Source organism: Mesoplodon mirus (genome assembly GCF_964341445.2).
Source record: "Mesoplodon mirus genome assembly, chromosome: 20".
Classification (NCBI taxonomy): Eukaryota; Metazoa; Chordata; class Mammalia; order Artiodactyla; family Ziphiidae; genus Mesoplodon; species Mesoplodon mirus.
The window spans coordinates 42,216-64,700 of record NC_138996.1 but is presented as its reverse complement, the minus strand read 5'-3'; the positions used below and the strand labels follow the sequence as shown (position 1 = coordinate 64,700).

The following is a 22,485-nucleotide window of genomic DNA, read 5'->3' as shown; positions in this document are numbered from 1 at the left end:
TCATAGCCTTTTTCAGTCACTGTCCCCCATGATGTTACTATCCATCATCCTGACTTCTAATACCCCAGATTAATTTTTGAACTTTATATAATAATACGGTATATAGTTTTTGTGTGTCTTGTTTCTTTCACCCAGCATTATAATTGAGAGATCCATCCATGTTGATTGTTGTTGTACTTCTTTGATTTGAATTGCTTCATGGAATTATATGAATATTATTAAGGGTGCTGTGCTGAAATTATCAGTTTTATGAATGTATTTTCATACTTCTAGTCAAAATACATAACTCTGGCAGTTTAGGTTGTTTCAACTCTGTAGCTCATTTCAAACTTTGGGGTAATGTTGTAGGCTTGTCCTACTTTATTTCCAACTTATCATGTGTATCAAAGAAGAAAAAACCTAGGAAATTTATTAATAGCATTAATTTAGAATACTTGCATTATAAAACACATAAAAATAAGTTCCGGGCTTCCCTGGTGGCGCAGTGGTTGAGAGTCCACCTGCCGATGCAGGGGACGCGGGTTCGTGCCCCGGTCCGGGAAGATCCCACATGCCGCAGAGTGTCTGGGCCCATGAGCCATGGCCGCTGAGCCTGCGCATCCAGAGCCTGTGCTCCGCAATGGGAGAGGCCACAACAGTGAGAGGCCTGTGTAACACACACACACACACAAAAAAAGTTCCTTTTCATCCATTTCTTAGGTGTCTCACAGTTTCTATAGTGTTATGTTTTTATAGTTTTATATTAGAAAATATATGTAAGGGGCAATATTAGGGTAGGAGATTAAGAAGTACAGACTACTGTGTATAAAATAAGCTACAAGGATATATTGTACATTACATGGAATATAGCCAATATTTTATAATAACTATAAATGGAATATAATCTTTAAAAATTGTGAATCACTTTGTTGTATAGTTGAAACTTACATAATATTATAAATCAACTATACCTCAATTTTTAAAAATATGTATCTATATATATTTAGATCATTTGAAACAATAGGAGGATATGACCTTGACCTAAATACTGGTATTTCTGAGACTGCCTGGTAAGCTAGCTGTGGAAGCTACTTGGATTTTAATGACACAGAAACATCAGATCACTGAGGGCAGCAGGATTTATTTCCTTCTGTGTTCTTCCCCATTTCAGTGTCCTGAATTAGAAATTCTTCCAAAAAAGAAACCCAGTATAAAAAGTAAAGTGCTTTATAGATGAGAACATGCCATCTGACAAGTTGCAGGGCATTTTATTGAGTACTCTGAGGCTGGGGGTAGCGTAAGTTACCTGAGAAATATTGTGGAATAAAGATATTCTGTGTTTTGTTTGAAGAGAGGCAAATCTAAAATTCTTGAGTGTTCATCAGTATTTTCCACTGAGTTCTAAGGTTAACAGCAGTTTGCTTACATTTAAAATGAGAATAAGTGTTGCATCAATACCTCTCTTTAGAGGCAGCCATTCTAATTCTGAACCTTAAGTGAATACACTTAAGGGGGAGCCATGGAACATGTTTTATACTGTACACTGTGGAAAAGAGCACCAGAAACAGGCAAAGATGAGAAAAAGGATTCTGCTGATGGAACAAGAGAGATTTCCTAAGACAAAACGTGTTTTCATGTAGCCTTTCTAAAAAAAACTAAGTATTAGCACTCAAATTTTAACAGTTCTTGAAAACAATCAGTGGCTACAACCAAGAGGAGTTTGCCCTTCAGAGGTGGGAAACAAGAAAAGATAGTGAGAGAGGAAAAAGTTGATTTAAATTAAAAATTTTGGATGAATTTTTTTCTGATTCAGAGATAAGCTCAGTAATGTTAATTGTCGATTTGTATTGAGAGGGTTGGGAATAAGAGGAAGAAAATGTAGACAAACACACAATTTGGAGATTTGTGAGTAAATATTAATGATTTTATTCCCCCAAATCATCTTTTCTTTAAAGTGAAAGATGTGAGTAGTCAGCTTTATGAGTTAGTTTTCAAATATAATTCAGCCTATAAGAATTCTGTTAATTCAACTTTCGTAATTCTCTGTGGGTAAACACAAGACTCTTGTCTCCTTACATATTGACAATTCTAATTATCCGTACTCAGAAAGGGTTTTGAATACTAGATACCACAATTTCTTTAAAATTGAAATATTTTACCCACAAAGTCTCACTGTTATATTCATGAGTCATGTTAATTTGGAGTTTCCATAAATGCTATAAACCAAATGAATTATCTCAGTACATGTATAGGGCTATAGCCTATTTTATTTGTTGAAATAGCTATTTTAGTTGAAATAGCATCATTAGAAAAACAGGATCGCTTTTTACAAGTTTTAAGGATTTTCTGTGATTTTTTTTTTTCTGCAAAACTTGTGACATCTTTTTTTTTCTGTTTTGGAGTATATATATATATTTCGTTAATGAGACTTGTTTTTTTATTCTTCTGTTTTCCCTCTAGATAAAAGTTAAGCAGCTAGAAGAACAACTACATTCTTTTACTGAAACCAGTTCACAGAATGACCATCTACGCAAGTTGAATAAGGCACTAGAGGGCAAATATGCTCAGGTGTGATTAATAGCTATAAAACAGATTGCTTCTATGTTGTTTTAATTAGCTTTTAAGAAATTGGTGGCTTTCTCCCCACCTCACCGTATGATCCCAGAAAGATGAATATTCTCTCACTTGACTCAATTTATCAAAAATATTTTAAACACCCTCGATGTACAAGGTTCCACTCAACCACAGAAGAATTCATAAAGATGCCTGAAGCAGTATTGGGACATTCAACTTGCATGCTGTAATTGCAGGATTAGGAATGTACTCGGCAGACTTTATTATAGAATAGAAGGTTATGCCTTTCAGAAACAAAATAGATTGTATTGTGAGCATGCATAGGGAACATCATCATGATGAAAGCATCGAGAATCTCTATCATAGAGGAAGTGGTTTTTTAATTTGAACCTTAAAACTTTTGGCAGACGTGAGGAACAAGTATCTTTGGGTTTTTAATTACAGGCGAATGCAGAACTTGTTGCCAACAAGATATACCTGCAATAGCGCACTTGAAAGAGGTATTAGTAGTGAAGGTGCTTACTTGTTAGCATGGTGACTATTGAGACTGAGACTATTGAGACTACTAAAACTGTTCGTAGGTCACATAACAATTTAACATGAACAGAGAAAATTAGACAAAGAAGATATCTAAAACATTTAGTGAAGAAAATAATCCAGGAATATGTTACTAAAAGAAAGTGATTCATTTCAATGATTTACAGATTTATCACATTATTTATTTTTAATTTTTAACAGTTTAAGCATGTGTAACTTCTTTAACTCTAACGTTTGTGTATGTATACCCTTGGTAACCAAGCAACTAGAATGTGTCTTCAAATGGAATGCTGCTAGGGTTCTAACAATCTGACTATACTGGTAAAGGGGACCTCATTAGATATGCTTTGTTTCTTCATGAGGACATACTTTACACTAGTATTTTCTTCATTCTGTAAACAAAGGAACACATTTTTAAGTATATTTTCCATCCCAGCTTCATTTAGAATGTTGTGTTGTTTCTCATAGTAAAGGGGGCACTCACTGAAAAATAATTCTAGGTTTAGTTGATTTTGTCTTTTTAAATTGGTGATGCTTCCAAGAAGAAGGAAATCTCCAGAGAGGCCTGCATCTTCAAAATTACTTTAAAGCCATAGACCCTGTGTCAACAATGTAAAGGAATGAAGTTCATCAGTTGTTTTGCCCAGTGTTAGGCCAAACCCTACACACCATGTGACCTTTGCACCTACCCTAACTTCTGTGAGGTCTTCTCAGAAGATCGGAGACTCTGGGATCTCTCTAAAGACTCTTTTTAATGCCATTAAAACCATGGAGGGAAGACTGGAAGGTAAAATAGACATTCTTGCCTCAAGACCATTAAAAAATTACGAGTCACCAAATTTTCTTCACCGGGATTCAGTAAGTGAAGGCCACAAATTAAATCATAAGGAAATTTCAGATTTATACAACAATGAAGAAAAGTAGTAACATCTAGAAAGATAACGTTTGGAGGTGTGAGGAACAACAAGGAAAGAACTTCTTCACAAACAGGAAAAACTGATGATGTAGATCAAAACCATCATTCTGGCTATTGCATACTTAGTTTTTGTTTTGGACACAGAAATGTCATATTTGGCTTAAGAGTAACCATTGAGATTTTTAATCTAATTTTCACCTTAAAAATTAATGCTAATAGTCTTAACATTTACAGTAAAATGGGTAAAGCCTGATTTTAAAGTAGAAATACATAAATAGAAGCCCTGAGAACTTGAACACTGGAAAATACTTTCCAAAGAAAACTTACTAGAGCATACATCTTTGTTTGGTATTTAAAAATAGAAAGTACTATAGCTTGTCTTCTAGAGTTAACTACAATTTAGACCCTTTCTGTAAGCACTTTTGCTAGTGGCCTTTTCATTTTTATAAATATTTTATAAGCACTGGTAAAATTATAAAAACTATATTCTTCCTAATATACTTTTCTAGAACAAAATCCAATAGGTTTTCAAAACCTTATAAGTTAGCATCTTTTGTACTATTCTTGAATCCTTACAGAAGACGTTAAAGTATTTTTAATGTTACAGGTTAAAAGTTATAAGGAAGTATAATACTGAGGAAGATGTGGGGAACAGGCATTCTTCTTTGCTGCTGTTTGGAGTGCCCTTTTCCTGTGGAGGACAATTTGGCTTTGTTTATCACTTTACACCCACAGTTGTACTTTTTCCTACAGATACACTAGCTTGTACATAAGACATGTTTACAAGGTTACTTTCTGAAGTATTGTTTGTTATTAGCAAAATACTAGAAACAACCAAAATTCCATCAGTAAGAGGCTGGCTAAATAAATCATGGTATATCCATAGTTTGGAATACTGTTTGAAGATATATTTATCTTAATCATAACATATCTATTATTAGGTTAAAACAGTCAAGGTTCAGAAGAGTATACAGAGTATTTTACTATTTGTGTGCAAAAGGGTTGGGGTGATGAAGTATACATATGTATTCACTTTTGAATAGAGTCTCTCTAAAATGAATCGTAATAAATTGGCAACATTATTTTCGAGGAAGGAAACTGGGTGGCTGGGAGATTTTTCACTTTATCCTTTTGTACCTTAAGAGTAATGTGAATGTGCTACCCATCCAGAATAATTTTATGAATATTTTATTTTCAACAGAAGTAAAAGTAGAGAAAGGATGGTCTTTTCAACAAATGTGCTAAAGCAATTGGGTATCATATGCAGAAACAAAAAACAAAATACCTTTGATCCATACCTCTTACCATATATAAAAATTAACTCAAAATGGATGAAAGCCCTAAAGGTAAAACTTAAAACTGTAAAACTTCTGAAACATAGGATGAAACCATTGTGATCTTGGATTACACTAAGATTTCTTAGATTTGACATCAAAAGCATGATCCATAAAGGAAAAAATGTAACATTGACAACGTATGCTCTTCAAAGACATTGTTAAGAAAATGAAAAGCTACAGGCTGGGGGAGAAAACATTTGCAAATCACATATCTAATAAAGGTCTTGTCTCCACAGTTTATTAAAAACTCTCAAAACTCACTAAGAAGGAAAAACAATCTGAAAAAAAAGGCGCAAAGTATTTTATTTATTTGGTGAACACACGTTTCACCAAAAAAGATATACGGATGATAAATAAGCACCTGAAAAGATGTTAGACATCAGTCATTAGGGAAATGCAAATTAAAACTGCAGTGAGATACTACCACACACTATTAGAATGTCTAAAATTGAAAAACTGATTACCCCAAGTGTTAGTGAAGATGTGGAGGAACTCTCATACATTGCTGAAGGGAATGTAAAATCACTCAGCCAGTCTGGAAAATAGTTTGGTAGTTTCTTTAAAAGTGAGACATACTACTACCATACAACCCAGCCATTCCACTCCTATGCATTCACCAAAGATAAATGAAAGTATATATCTACACAAAGATCTGTATACAACTGCCCAGAGCAGCTCTACTTGTAATAGCTTAAAACTGGAAAAACTCAAGTGTTCAGCAGAACACTATTCAGCAACAGAAAGGACGAAGTATTGATATATAAAGAAGAGTGAGTGAATCTCAAAATAAATGTGCTGAGTGGAAAATCATTCAAAAATGAGTACATAAAATATGATTTCATTTATATAAAATTCTAGGAAATAAAAGTGAATTGATTGTGACAGAAAACAGGTCAGTGGTAGCCTTGGGTGGATGTGTAGGAACAGGGAGATGTAGAAGTGGGGGAAATTACAAAAAGGCATAAGGGAACCTTTGGGATAATGGAAGTGTTCATTATCATGATTATGGTTTATACATATATCAAAATTGTACACTTTAAATATACATAGCTTATTGTATTTCAACTATATCTCAGTAAGGCTGTTTTTAAAAATGTGAATGTATTATACTAAAATTAATTATTTTTAAATGTTTAAAATAACATTCTTGAAATGACAAAAACAGTAGCGATAGAGAACAAATTACTGGTTGCCAGGGGACATGGGATGAGTTTGGGGGAGGGTGTGAACACAGAGAAGTAGCATAAGTGAGTTCTTTGCGACAGTGGAGCAGTTCTGTATCTTGATTGTCATGATCACAGGAATATGTGCATGGGGTCAAATTACATAGAGCTATGTGCATGTGTGCATACACAGATGAATGCAGGTTAAAAAAAATGGTGAAGGGCTTCCCTGGTGGTGCAGTGGCTAAGAGTCCACCTGCCGATGCAGGGGACATGGGTTCGTGCCCCGGTCTGGGAAGATCCCACATGCCGCGGAGCGGCTGGGCCCGTGAGCCATGGCCACTAAGCCTGTGCGTCCGGAGCCTGTGTTCCGCAACGGGAGAGGCCACAACAGTGAGACGCCCGTGTACTGCAAAAAAAAAAAAAAAGTGAAAATTGTAAGTTTTGTAGTCTAGTTAATCTCATTAAAGTCAATTTCCTGGTTTTAATGTTGAACTACAATATAAGATGTCATCATTAGAAGCAGGGAAAAGAGTGCATGGGGACTCTGCACTAATTTTGTGAACTCCCGTGACTCTGTATTTCAAGATAAAGTATTTTTTAAAAGAGTAGTATTTAGAATAGTATGATGAATCTGAAACAACTGTGTAGATATACTAAAAGTATTTCAGAGATGTAAAATTCTAATACTTCTAATTAGGATTAGGACACTATTTAGAACACTTCTGTAACATTATTTTCTTGACACTATTTAGTACTTATTCACCTTTGCTTTTATGATATTAATTTACGTTGTATTTTCAAATTCTGTGATAATCAATTTCTCCCCCGTTTTTCATCTTAGCATCATTGTCTTATCTCCCTTATCTTCATTCTGTGCTTTCATTGAGATTTACATATATTAGAGATTTGCCCATGTTTATTAACAGATTTTTTTTTGCTTTGTAGTTTTAAGGGGAAAAACAGCTACTAAAGCTAGTTTTTATTTACCATAATATGTAAGCATATTTAATTAAACATTTTAAATTTGGTTTCTAAATTGCTGTGTCTTATTCTAATTGCTGATTGACTGTGCTTTGGGCGAATCATTTATCATTTCCTTTTTTCTACTAAGGCGAAATCCATTCTTGAAAGAAAAGGAGCTCTCACGAGTTGTGAAGGGTCAGGCTGCAGCCCTGAAAGAGAGTAGGAAGTTGAAACATGACCTCGAAGCTTTGCAGGACAGGGAGAACAAGAAGGCAAGACATCAATCCTTTCTGAAGTCTGTTACTGAAATGAAGCGCTTCTGAAATCCTTCATGAGCCATATTCTTTCTTTTCTTGTTACCTTTAGTAAAAAAGAATGAGGATTGATCAGAGGAGGATTTTTTTTTCCTAAAGAAAGGATAACTTTAGAAGAGCTCTAAAATATTTCCTTTAAAAATACATGATTTAACTCCCAATTTTTTTTTTCTTCCTGTCTTAAAATAATCAAAAGTCCTATTTTTTTCTGTTGAAACACATCTGACCTTGGTAATAATAACCACCTACTTATGTATTATTAATGTGATATAACACTGTTAAGATTTTATGTTAAGTCAAATTACCAAATGCTTTCTGCTTAACAGTATGTGTACTTAGTGGGAAGAGAGGTAACATCCCAAAATTCTTTTAAAAAAAATTTTTTTTATTAGTTTCTGCTTTATAACAAAGTGAATCAGTCATACATATATATCCGTTCCCACATCCCTTCCCTCATGCATCTCCCTCCCGCCCACCCTCCCCATCCCACCCCTCCAGGCGGTCACAAAGCACCGAGCTGATCTCCCCGTGCTCTGCACCTGCTTCCCACTATCTATCTACCTCACGTTTGGTAGTATATACATGTCCATGCTTCTCTTTCGCTTTGTCACAGCTTACACTTCCCCCTCCCCATATGCTCAAGTCCATTCTCAAGTAGGTCTGTGTCTTTATTCCCGTTTTACCCCTAGGTTCTTCATGACATTTTTTTTTAATTCCATATATATGTGTTAGCATACGGTATTTGTCTTTCTCTTTCTGACTTACTTCACTCTGTATGACAGACTCTAGGTCTATCCACCTCATTACAAATAGCTCAGTTTCGTTTCTTTTTATGGCTGAGTAATATTCCATTGTATATATGTGCCACATCTTCTTTATCTATTCATCCAATGATGGACATTTAGGTTGTTTCCAGCTCTGGGCTATTGTGAATAGAGCTGCAATGAACATTTTGGTACATGTCTCTTTTTGAATTATGGTTTTCTCAGGGTATATGCCTAGTAGTGGGGTTGCTGGGTCATATGGTAGTTCTATTTTTAGTTTTTTAAGGAACCTCCATACTGTTCTCCATAGTGGCTGTACCAATTCACATTCCCACCAGCAGTGCAAGAGTGTTCCCTTTTCTCCACCCCCTCTCCAGCATTTATTGTTTCTAGATTTCTTGATGATGGCCATTCTGACTGGTGTGAGATGATATCTCATTGTAGTTTTGATTTGCATTTCTCTAATGATTAATGATGTTGAGCATTCTTTCATGTGTTTGTTGGCAGTCTGTATATCTTCTTTGGAGAAATGCCTATTTAAGTCTTCTGCCGATTTTTGGATTGGGTTGTTTATTTTTTTGCTATTGAGCTGCATGAGCTGTTTATAAATTTTGGAGATTAATCCTTTGTCAGTTGCTTCATTTGCAAATATTTTCTCCCATTCTGAGGGTTGTCTTTTGGTCTTGTTTATGGTTTCCTTTGCTGTGCAAAAGCTTTGAAGTTTCATTAGGTCCCATTTGTTTATCTTTGTGTTTATTTCCATTTCTCTAAGATGTGGGTCCAAAAGGATCTTGCTGTGATTTATGTCATAGAGTGTTCTGCCTATGTTTTCCTCTAAGAGTTTGATAGTTTCTGGCCTTACATTTAGGTCTTTAATCCATTTTGAGCTTATTTTTGTGTATGGTGTTAGGGAATGATCTAATCTCATACTTTTACATGTCCCTGTCCAGTTTTCCCAGCACCACTTATTGAAGAGGCTATCCTTTCTCCACTGTACATTCCTGCCTCCTTTATCAAAGGTAAGTTGACCATATGTGCGTGGGTTTATCTCTGGGCTTTCTATCCTGTTCCATTGATCTATCTTTCTGTTTTTATGCCAGTACCACACTGTCTTGATTACTGTAGCTTTGTAGTATAGTCTGAAGTCAGGGAGCCTGATTCCTCCAACTCCATTTTTCGTTCTCAAGATTGCTTTGGCTATTCGGGATCTTTTGTTTTTCCAAACAAATTTTGAAATTTTTTGTTCTAGTTCTGTGAAAAATGCCAGTGGTAGTTTGATAGGGATTGCATTGAATCTGTAGATTGCTTTGGGTAGTAGAGTCATTTTCACAATATTGATTCTTCCAATCCAGGAGCATGGTATATCTCTCCATCTATTTGTATCATCTTTAATTTCTTTCATCAGTGTCTTATAATTTTCTGCATACAGGTCTTTTGTCTCCTTAGGTAGGTTTATTCCTAGATATTTTATTCTTTTTGTTGCAATGGTAAATGAGAGTGTTTTCTTGGTTTCATTTAAAGATTTTTCATCATTAGTGTACAGGAATGCCAGAGATTTCTGTGCATTAATTTTGTATCCTGCTACTTTACCAAATTCATTGATTAGCTCTAGTAGTTTTCTGGTAGCATCTTTAGGATTCTCTATGTATAGTATCATGCCATCTGCAAACAGTGACAGCTTTATTTCTTCTTTTCCAATTTGGATTCCTTTTATTTCCTTTTCTTCTCTGATTGCTGTGGCTAAAACTTCCAAAACTAGGTTGAGTAACAGTGGTGAGAGTGGGCAGCCTTGTCTTGTTCCTGATCTTAGTGGAAATGGTTTCAGTTTTTCACCATTGAGGACAGTGTTGGCTGTGGGTTTGTCACATATGGCCTTTATTATGTTGAGGAAAGTTCCCTCTATGCCTACTTTGTGCAGGGTTTTTATCATAAATGGGTGTTGAATTTTGTCGAAAGCTTTCTCTGCATCTATTGAGATGCTCATATGGTTTTTCTCCTTCAACTTGTTAATATGGTGTATCACATTGATTGATTTGCGTATATTGAAGAATCCTTGCATTCCTGGAATAAACCCCACTTGATCATGGTGTATGAACCTTTTAATGTGCTGTTGGATTCTGTTTGCTAGTATTTTGTTGAGGATTTTTGCATCTATGTTCATCAGTGATATTGGCCTGTAGTTTTCTTTCTTTGTGACATCCTTGCCTGGTTTTGGTATCAAGGTGATGGTGGCCTCGTAGAATGAGTTTGGGAGTGCTCCTTCCTCTTATATTGTTTGGAAGAGTTTGAGAAGGATGGGTGTTAGCTCTTCTCTAAATGTTTGATAGAATTTGCCTGTGAAGCCATCTGGTCCTGAGCTTTTGTTTGTTGGAAGATTCTTAATCACAGTTTCAATTTCAGTGCTTGTGATTGGCCTATTCATATTTTCTATTTGTTCCTGATTCAGTCTTGGCAGGTTGTGCATTTCTAAGAATTTGTCCATTTCTTCCAGGTTGTCCATTTTATTGGCATAGAGTTGCTTGTAGTAATCTCTCATGATCTTTTGTATTTCTGCAGTGTCAGTTGTTACTTCTCCTTTTTCATTTCTAATTCTATTGATTTGAGTCTTCTCCCTTCTTTTCTTGATGAGTCTGGCTTATGGTTTGTCAATTTTGTTTATCTTCTACAAGAACCAGCTTTTAGTTTGGTTGACCTTTGCTATCGTTTCCTTCATTTCTTTTTCATTTATTTCTGATCTGATCTTTATGATTTCTTTCCTTCTGCTAACTTTGGGGGTTTTTTGTTCTTTCTCTAATTGCTTTAGGTGCAGGGTCAGGTTGTTTACTCGAGATGTTTCCTGTTTCTTAAGGTGGGATTGTATTGCTATAAACTTCCCCCTTAGAACTGCTTTTGCTGCGTCTCATAGGTTTTGGGTTGTCGTGTCTCCATTGTCATTTGTTTCTAGGTATTTTTTAATTTCCTCTTTGATTTCTTCAGTGATCACTTCGTTATTGAGTAGTGTATTGTTTAGCCTCCATGTGTTTGTATTTTTTACAGATCTTTTCCTGTAATTGATGTCTACTCTCATAGCATTGTGGTTAGAAAAGATACTTGATACAATTTCAGTTTTCTTAAATTTACCAAGGCTTGATTTGTGACCCAAGATATGATCTATCCTGGAGAATGTTCCATGAGCACTTGAGAAAAATGTGTATTCTGTTGTTTTTGGATGGAATGTCCTATAAATATCAACTAAGTCCATCTTGTTTAATGTATCATTTAAAGCTTGTGTTTCCTTATTTATTTTCATTTTGGATGATCTGTCCATTGGTGAAAGTGGGGTGTTAAACTCTCCTACTATGATTGTGTTACTGTCGATTTCCCCTTTTATGGCTGTTATTATTTGCCTTATGTATTGAGGTGCTCCTATGTTGGGTGCATAAATATTTACAATTGTTATATCTTCTTCTTGGATCGATCCCTTTATCGTTATGTAGTGTCCTTCTTTGTCTCTTCTAATAGTCTTTATTTTAAAGTCTATTTTGTCTGATATAAGAATTGCTACTCCAGCTTTGTTGTGATTTCCATTTGCATGGAATATCTTTTTCCATCCCCTTACTTTCAATCTGTATGTGTCTCTAGGTCTGAAGTGGGTCTCTTGTAGACAGCATATATATGGGTCTTGTTTTTGTATCCATTCAGCCAATCTGTGTCTTTTGGCGGGAACATTTAGTCCATTTACATTTAAGGCAATTATTGATATGTATGTTCCTATTCCCATTTCCTTAATTGTTTTGGGTTCGTTATTGTAGGTATTTTCCTTCTGTTGTGTTTCTTGCCTAGAAAAGTTCCTTTACCATTTGTTGTAAAGCTGGTTTGGTCGTGCTGAACTCTCTCAGCTTTTGCTTGTCTGTAAAGGTTTTAATTTCTCCATCAAATGTGAATGAGATCCTTGCTGGGTAGAGTAATCTTGGTTGCAGATTTTTCTCCTTCATCGCTTTAATTATGTCCTGCCACTCCCTTCTGGCTTGTAGAGTTTCTGCTGAGAGATCAGCTGTTAACCTGATGGGGATTCCCTTGTGTGTTATTTGTTGTTTTTCCCTTGCTGCTTTTAATATGATTTCTTTGTGTTTAATTTTTGACAGTTTGATTAATATGTGTCTTGGCGTATTTCTCCTTGGATTTATTCTGTATGGGACTCTCTGTGCCTCCTGGACTTGATTAACTATTTCCTTTCCTATATTAGAGAAGTTTTCAACTATAATCTCTTCAAATATTTTCTCAGTCCCTTTCTTTTTCTCTTCTTCTTCTGGAACCCCTATAATTGGTATGTTGGTGCATTTAATGTTGTCCCAGAGGTCTCTGAGACTGTCCTCAGTTCTTTTCATTCTTTTTTCTTTATTTTGCTCTGCATCAGTCATTTCCACTATTTTATCTTCCCCCTCACTTATCCGTTCTTCTGCCTCAGTTATTCTGCTATTGATCCCATCTAGAGTATTTTTCATTTCATTTATTGTGTTTTTAATTGATGCTTGATTCATCTTTAGTTCTTCTAGGTCCTTGTTAACTGTTTCTTGCATTTTGTCTATTCTATTTCCAAGATTTTGGATCTTGGAAATAGAATCTTGGATCAGCTTTACTATCATTATTCTGAATTCTTTTTCAGGTAGACTGCCTATTACCTCTTCATTTGTTAGGTCTTGTAGGTTTTGATCTTGCTCCTTCACCTGCTGTGTGTTTTTCTGCCTTCTCATTTTGCTTATGTTACTATGTTTGGGGTCTCGTTTTTGCAGGCTGCAGGTTCGTAGTTCTCGTTGTTTTTGGTGTCTGTCCCCCGTGGCTAAGGTTGTTTCAGTAGTTTGTGTAGGCTTCCTGGTTGGGGGGAACTAATGCCCGTGTTCTGGTGGTTGAGGCTCGATCTTGTCTTTCTGGTGGACAGGTCCACGTCTGGTGGTGTGTTTTGGGGTGCCTGTGGCCTTACTATGTTTTTAGGTAGCCTCTCTGCTAATGGGTGGGGTTGTGTTCCTGCCTTGCTAGTTGCTTGGCATAGGGTGACCAGCACTGTAGCTTGCTGGTCGTTGACTGAAGCTGGGTGCTGGTGTTGAGATGGAGATATCTGGGAGATTTTCGCTGCTTGATATTATGTGGAGCTGGGAGGTCTCTTGTGGACCCGTGTCCTGAAGTTGGCTCTCCCACTTCAGAGGCACAGCACTGGCTCCTGGCTGCAGCACCAAGAGCCTTTCATCCACCCGGCTCAGAATAACAGGGAGAAAAAGTAGAAAGAAAGAATTAGTAGAAGAAAGAAAGAGGGAAAGAAAGGAAGAAGGGAAGAAAGGAAGGAAGAAAGAAAGAAAGGGAGAGAGGGAGGAAGGATGGAAAGAAAGAAAGAAAGGAGGGAGGGAGGGAGGAATGAAAGCAAAAGGAAGAGTGAATGGAAGAAGGGATGGAGGGAGGAAGGAAAGAAAGAAAGAAAGACGGGAGGGAGGAAGGAAAGAAAAAGAAAGTGGAAAGAAGAAGGGTGGGAGGGAGGGAGGGAGGAAAGAAAAAGAAAGAAGGAAAGGAGGAGCAGAGGGAGGGAGGGAGGAAGGGAAGGTAGGAAAGAAAGAAAGAGCAGGTAAAGTAAAATAGAATAAAGTATGAAATATAATAGCGTTATTAAAATTAAAAAGTAATTATTGAAAAAAAACGGACAGATAGAACCCTGGGACATATGGTGGAAGCAAAGCTATACAGAGAGAATCTTACACAGAAGATTACACATACACATTCACAAAAAGAGAGCAGGGGTGAAAATAAAAAATCTTGCTCTCCAAGTCCACCTCCTCAATTTGGGATAATTCGTTGTAAAAAGAGGAAAAGGGGGGAAAGTCTTAAATCTTGTCCTCAAAGTCCACTTCCTCAATTTGGGATGATTCGCTGTCCATTTATGCACTCCACAGATGCAGGGCACATCAAATGGGCCGTGGAGCTTTAATCCGCTGCCTCCGAGGCTGCACAGAGAGATTTCCCTGTCTCTGCTCTCACAGCTCCCGGGTCTCAGCCTTGGACCTGGCCCCGCCTCTGCGCGTAGGTCGCTGGAGGGCGTCAGTTCTTAGCTCAGACAGGACTGGTTTAAAGGAGCCACTGATTCGGGGGCTCTGGCTCACTCAGGCAGAGGGGAGGGAGGGGTGCGCAGTGTGGGGCGGGCCTGCGGCGGCAGAGGCCGGCGTAACGTTGCAGCAGCCCGAGGCGCTCCGTGCGCTTTCCTGGGAAAGCCGTCCCCGGGTCCCGGCACCCCAGCAGTGGCGGGGTGCACAGGCCCCCCAGAAGGCGAGGCGGACAGTGACCCGCGCTCGCACACAGGCCCCGCGGCGGCGGCGGCAGCAGCAGCCCCAGCGTCCCACGCCTGTCTCCGAGGTCTGCGCCTGTCTCCGGCACTTCCCCAAGCAGCCCTCTTTTTTTTTTTTTTTTTTTTTGCGGTATGCGGGCCTCTCACTGTTGTGGCCTCTCCCGTTGTGGAGCACAGGCTCCGGATGCGCAGGCTCCGCGGCCATGGCTCACGGGCCCAGCCGCTCCGCGGCATATGGGATCCTCCCGGACCGGGGCATGAACCCGTATCCCCTGCATCGGCAGGCGGACTCCCATCCACTGCGCCACCAGGGAGGCCCAAGCAGCCCTCTTAATGCCCTCTCCTCCTGCACCAGGAAACAAAAGCAAAAAATGTCTCTTGCCTCTTCCGGCAGCTCCAGACCCTTTCCCCGGACTCCCTCCGGGCTAGCCGTGGTGCACTAACCCCTTCAGGCTCTCTTCCTGCCGCCAGCCCCAGTCCTCTCCCTGCTCTCCAACTGAAAGCCGATACCCGAGCCTCAGCTCCCATCCCCGCCCGCCCCGGCGGCCAAGCAGACAAGCCTCTCGGGCTGGTGTGTGCCTGAGGGCACCGATCCTCTGTGCCGGAATCTCTCCGCTTTGCCCTCCACACCCCTGTTGCTGTGCTCTCCTCCGCTACTCCAAAGCTTCCCCCTCCGTCACCTGCAGTCTCTGCCCGCGAAGGGGCTTCTAGTGTGTGGAAACCTTTCCTCCTTCACGGCTCCCTCCCACTGGTGCAGGTCCCATCCCTATCCTATTGTCTCTGTTTATTCTTTTTTTCTTTTTCCCTACCCAGGTATGTGGGGAGTTTCTTGCCTTTTGGGGGGTCTGAGGTCTTCTGTCAGCGTTCAGTAGGTGTTCTGTAGGAGTTGTTCCACGTGTAGATGAATTTCTGATGTATCTGTGGGGAGGAAGGTGATCTCCGCGTCTTACTCTTCCGCCATCTTCCTCCGGGGGCCCCCATCTTCCTCCGGGGGCCCCCCAAAATTCTTGGCAGCAGGTGCTAGATTTTGCCCCTCTGAAGAGGGCTGTGAGTCACATCATTCTTCAGCAGATTCCACTTATGGTCCTCTTTCCTCAGATAATTCTGATGGGCTTCAAATGTGTTATCTTCTTCGGACCCCATGGTAAGATAGCTGAGGAGCGCTAGCACAGGCCAGTCTGGGACCACCTCTAGACCCAAGAAGCTATTGGTCCTTATGTCTCTAGTTAATATATGTTCTGTGACATGACAATAGTTAGGATGCACTGCAGAGTTGTTCATAGGATCCATATGATCTAGGGTCTAGTTTTCTTTTTCTCAAAGTCAGAATAACTTAAGAAACAAAATAAATATAAAATATACTTTAATTATTCCTCTTAGCATTCTACCAGACCTGGTTTCCATACTCTTGTAGAAGTCATGGGACTCAGCAGAAGAATAACCAGAAAGGATCAAATATCTTTGTCTTATTTCATTTTCTATTAGGTGGGAAACTTTCAGCAACAACTGGCAGAAGTTAAAGAAGACAACTGCAAAGTTACAGTCATGTTGGAGAATGTGTTGGCTTCTCACAGTAAGATACAAGGCGCTCTGGAAAAAGTGCAAATAGAGCTTGGGCGGAGGGATGCAGAGACTGCAGGCCTCAAGAAAGAAAGGTACCAGAGATTATTTTTCTGTCTTTGTACTTGTATTTTTCTGCTGCCTTGTAGTAAAGAACAGAGTGCAGTCAAGAAACAGTCATTTTCTATTGATTCCCTTGTGAAAATAAAGTAGTAAAATGGAATTTAAAGAACTAGCAAATTCAGGAAAATCTGGAATTATAAATAAAAATGATATCCAAAAATTCTCATATTTTGTAGTGATGTAAATAATTATGTATTCTAGAAATTCATGTGTTATATGCTGTTTTATCCTTGCTGTTTTCTACACCATTTATACCTGCCCTTGGGTCTACAGAATGGTAATTGTCAAAATTAAAGCCAAGTGTCTACTTCTGTTTGAATTAATTATCCATTTATTAGTATCCTATTTATTTTAGATGAATCATTCTGAGAACTACTTTTAGCCATGTTTTGTAAGTGAACTCCTTTAAATGTTTCAAAAATTACATAAAAGTTTTCCTTTTAGGTTAATGAACAAATGGTTTGAGTTTAATCAGACCTCTAAGACATATTGTAACACATTAGTGGTGCATATTGCCTCTGTGTTATGGGAGAACAAGTGAGTTTTATATTCTTCATTGTGCTTGTTTTTTTTTACATATTATGGATCTGTATTACCTCTGAACTTAAAAAAAAGTCAAGGCGATGGTATTAAAAATAGTTTACTATTCACAATAAAATTCTGGGTAAAAAGCAGAAATCTCAACAGCAAGCCAGTCCATACAGAGGTGATATATTTTTGTACTAGTAATATATATATAGTATAAAGTTACCAGCCCATAAGTTAGTCATTAACATGTGCTAATACTTTAATATATAAAGCCAAATTGAATCATAAATGGGACAAGTTTTTAATCCATAGGAAAATTAGTTTCTTAACCTGAAGCTGAGGCTACTAATTGTCACCTGCCAACTCTCAGATATTCTGAGCATCTGTAGCCCACTACATATGCCATTTGGGCTTCCTGGAAGGTGCCCTGTAACTCCCAGTGGTATCACTCCTAGATGGTACTTTTCTATGGTCACTCTCCCTGTGCCCTTCATTTACAGGGCTCTAAATCAACAGCGGGTACAGAAGCTGGAAGCAGAAGTGGACCAGTGGCGGACCAGAATCCTTGTCGTGCATGCCCAGCACAACAGTAAGGTAGAAGCCAGGTTTTTATAGATGATAATGTTGATATTTTTTTATTTTATTGGGATATTGCTATTTTGGAAAAATGGAGTAAAACAATCAGGTAAATTTCCTTTCCATTCAAGTCTGAGTTTTGAACAGTGACATATTTCCAAATGAGAAATGGGTCTGTGATCTTACAGTGAACCATTTATTGGCAAACCAGGACCATAGTTATGCCTAACTCTCTTTGTCTTATATGGTCTGCATTCTTTTCATGTATTAATGCATAAGTGAAGTTAAAGGGCTTAGAAAACAACATAACTTTAGTCAGAAGTAGCTAGAGTGATCCCACTTAATAAGGAGGCATACTCACATGTTTATAGGTGTATACACACATGAATATGTATCTACACGTATGCACACATATAAAATAGAGATACTTCCTATAAAAAGCTTTTTCTAGAAGGATATACAAGGAACAGTTACCAGTTCTTATCTCTCTAGGCAGCGAGACCAGAGGGTCATAGGATCAGGAAGGGGAGTTTAACTGGTTTAAAACCTTAGAAATTAGGATAAATAAGTTGGCTCTATTTTCCAAAACTCTCTAGTGACCAGTGGAGCATACCCTTCCCATCACCTTCTAAGAGTCACCTAAGGACTGTCTGTAATAAGTTATCGCATATATATATTCCAGGCATCTGGAGTCTTTGGTTCTGGTTCCAAATAATTATTGTTTCAAAGTTTAAAGAGTGAATATACAGTGTTATGGACTTCTTGTATCTGTTACAAGAAGTGGAATTAAAAACAATCTTCTTTCTTCTCTCTTTTAGATGGAGGCTCTACAAAAAGCTCTAGATGTAGCTAGAGAAGAAAACAGGAAACTGGCTATGAGCCTGGAGCAAGCTCTCCAGACAAATCATCAGCTGCAAACAAAGCTTGATCCTGTTCAAGAGAAATTGGAAAGCAAAGAACTTGAGCAACGGAATTTGGAAACCTTCATGTAAGGGAAGTATAGTCACAGTGGAATTAGGGAAGAGCCTCTGGGAGAGAAAGTTTGGCTAATTAACATAAACCAGTTAAACCCTTTTTCCGTACTTTGAGCTAGTACTCCCAGCAGAGCCATGTGAAGGAAGCAGGCATAGTTGTGCAGAGCAGATATTAGCTGGCTGAGGTACGCTCCTTCTCAGCTCTTCCCTCATCTAGTGTCGGTCTTCTTCTGTACATGAAGGTTGAAACCAAGTTGGAAGGGATACTTACATGTTTCTGCCAAACCTTTTCTATCAGAAGCTTATGTGTCCTTTAAAAGAATGATTTGGAAAAGGAGAAACAGAAGCATGGATGGGAATAATCCCTCCAGGGGTGGGATAATTCCATTTAAGCAGCTGCTAAACCATTCATTGTTTTCAACTTTTTTCCTGAGATTAGTTAGGTCAAACCCATCAAGTTCAGGTCAAGGCACTAAAGTTTTTTGTTAAACTTTATCTAGGCAAATAGGATTTAGATATTAATAACATCCCATGAAAATTTACACCCAAGGGAAATGCATTGTGCACGTGGATCTTTATTCCTTTCACGTAGTGAACATACTGATATAGCAGACAAGTATAAGCTAAAGCAAAGAAGGTATTTTTCATATTTGTAATCTGTACAAATTTTATATTCTGGTGAAATGTTGCTGGCTCAAGACTACTCAGTATTGGTTAAAACAAGAGTATGTGTTTCACTCTTTTGGGTGGATCTCTTTATATTGAATAACTTTTTGTTTTTTAATGCTGTAGGTAAATGCTTATTTCTTCTTCTGTTAATGAGTTCCAGATCAGTGATTTTTACCTGGTGACTGATCTGCTTCTCATTGGTAAATGACGCCTACTAAGATGTTTTCTAAAGGTGATTTATCATGTCTCTTTTTCAAAACAGAGAATGGATGAGTGAAGAATCCAAAATAGAAGCAGAATTGCATGCTGAACGCATAGATGCTCTAAGAAAGCAGTTTCAAATTGAGAGAGAAACTGCAAAGAAAGCAGCACAACGGGAAGTGACTGAGGTATGGAGGCAAGTGACAAAAGTCTCCCTCTAGGTGAATGCCTTTGAAGAGGAGAACCAGCCACAGGATTTCCGAGAATGGCTACAGTTGTTCTTTGGTTCTTCTAATCCCCCTTTTGCCAGAAAGCCAGACACATCTCTATGCCGTTTGTAAATTAACACACAAAAAGTTTCTGGTATACAGTTATCTGCCCAATGAAGGAATGCCTTGGTGACAGCCTTCCCATTGGAGAATAATAACTGAGTGGGAAGGAGACCGCCATCTGCTAAACAGATGGCAAATCACCTGTCTCCTCAATTCACTTAACTAGCATCCATCATGCACCTACCTCCTCCTGAGAGGCACAAGTAAAAACAGAAGAAGATGTGGTCCGTGCTAAATTACCCCTTATTTAATTGTCATCTCCACTCTTTACATGAGACAACTAGGAAGACATCAGAAGATGTTTCCTGGATAGCTAGAATCTGTGTACAATTTTAAAGGAATTCAAAAGTAAGGGAAAGTTTGTTTTAGGCTGGTTGCGTGATCGAAGAAGAGGGGAAGCTTGACGAAATTATACAGGGTTGAGGCTGGCAGAGCTGACAGGGCTGTGACACTCTGTGTAAGAGGATGAACAAAGCTTAGTTACAGAAATAAATAGGACATGTGAGCAAAGAAAAAGGATTTGCCTCTCTTGATCAGAGCAGAGACTTTAGGAAATTTCTGAGAAAAAGGGGTTAGCTTAGATGAGACCAGCTGGTAGATGGCCTTGACTACCAGAATGTTGGATGGAAAGTATTAGGTACAAGTAGAGCACTGTAGGTTTCTGAGGAGGCTGGGAGCACAATTTTAGGTAGGTTAGTCTGTTAGCAGTGGAGAGTAGGTAAGAATGAAGAGAAACTGGAAACATGGAGGCTAAGGGGAACTAGAGCAGTAACTTTGGGCTTCAGATGATTAGAGCCAAGCAAAGTGTTTCTGTTGAAAATAGAGAACGATCAAGTCAAAAATCCATTTTAATTAATAGAAAAATCAGACACTAAATATATCATAAGCAAAGGGGAGGGAGTAATTAAAATAATCCCAAGACTTGGTTGGGGTGGCCAGTCTGTATTTTGCCAAATTCAGTGTATTTAGCAATTGTACTTGATAGTGCACAGTCACAAAATCAGATTCAACCGTTTATATGGTGCTTTGTAAATTGAAAAAGCACTGTATAAGTGTTAAAAATATTATAAAAATAATTTCTGGGGGAAACAAAAATGGGCACTGAAATTAAAAGTACTTTTATTCAGAGAGGTTCAGAATATTTAAAAGTTTAAATCCTTTTAACAGGGATCAGTAAAGATGGTGAACTTGTGCAGGAGAGACCAAGGAACAGTATGAGTGTGATGTCTTGAGCAGTTAGTGGCAGGGGTGGGCTCAGGGTGCACTGTTTAAGACTCCCAGCTCTGCCTCTTATTAGCAATGTGTAAATTTACTATCTGTGCAGATGACTTGACATCTGAGTCTCAGTTTCCTCAATCAAAATGGAAATCATCACAACTGCTTTCGAGGGTGGGTTTGAGAGTTAGTTTTTAGGGCTTACCCAGTTTTGACAAAGCTCTAATTGAGGTAATGGTGGAATATCTAACAGAAATATAGTTGGGTGATAATAAAAGACTAACACTGTACTGTGAGGTTAGGATGTGAGGGAATGAGCTACTATAAAGAGAAAAGGTAACAAATAATTTTGACTTTTTTCTTTGACATGTTAAATACTTACCAGCCACAGAGAATATCACCCTCCTAATGTCTCCCTTCTCAGCTGCCGTGTCTTCTTCCTAAAAATCACGTGGTACTCATTTAAGGGCATATGAGGAAGAGGGGGAACTCTGTAAAATGATTTAAGTAATGTTAAAAGATAAATTGAGGAATAATAAAACTAAGAGTTTATTTGAACAAAAATCAATTTGAATCAGGCAGTATGCAATCGATTGCAATAGAAAGGCACTCTGAGGAGTTGTATAAAATGAAAGACTTCTATAGGCAGAGGGGAGCAGGAACAAGGAAGTTATACTAGGCAAAAAAGTAGATTAGTTACTAGGAGCAGAGTTACTTCCTTTAAGGGATGGCAGGGGTCTGTCAGGCAGATTACTAACCTAATGCTGATCAGGCCATTCCTGATTGACTGGTTTAAGAGTCCTTTTCTGGGAGAGCCAAAACTGTAATTAAGTCTCAGTTTGGTGACATAAGGTTTAGCATAAGTGACTTCATTGTGGGCCTGTTGTCTTGTTTTGAATAGTAATCACTATGTTATTTTCCCACTAGACAAGTTTATTAAACTTTCTAAACCAAAAGCAATATTCATAAGAAGTATAAACTACTATGTAAATAAGCTACAAGGACATATTGTACAGCACAGGGAATATAGCCAGTATTTTATAATAACTGGAGTATAATCTATAAAAATTTTTAATCACTATGTCATACACCTAAAATTAATAATATCATAAATCAGCTAGACCTCAATAGACAAAAAGCAATATTATAAAAATACATGCAAGGATAGTCAATAACTGACAGGTGTATTTACATAAACTCCATATAATTTATTTTCGCTTCTCCATACATGAGGTCACAAGTGACAGAAAGAGACGAGCTTAAGTTTAAAAAAAAAACAAAAAAACAAAAAAACCTTTAAAGCACAGCAATGAGCACTGAGCAATTAGTGTGTGCCAGGCTCTATATTCCTTCTCTGCCTCCTCTTGTTTAACTGTTACATGAATCCTATGAAGTAGGCTATTCTCATACTTTTCCAGTGATGAACCTGAAGCTTAGGGAAGTTAATTAT

At 38.1% G+C, this 22,485-nt stretch overlaps 1 pseudogene across 1 annotated transcript in view; it reads left to right on the top strand.

Moving 5' to 3' along the window:
* Nucleotides 1-22,485, top strand: part of LOC309796011 (coiled-coil domain-containing protein 150-like) — an 80,126-nt pseudogene that overhangs the window by 45,632 nt on the left and 12,009 nt on the right. Inside the window, exons 14-19 of the transcript XR_014296236.1 lie at nt 2,440-2,547; nt 7,621-7,744; nt 16,343-16,512; nt 17,569-17,662; nt 18,463-18,632; nt 19,550-19,676. The product of XR_014296236.1 is annotated as a coiled-coil domain-containing protein 150-like (transcript). The remainder of the gene's footprint in view (nt 1-2,439; nt 2,548-7,620; nt 7,745-16,342; nt 16,513-17,568; nt 17,663-18,462; nt 18,633-19,549; nt 19,677-22,485) is intronic.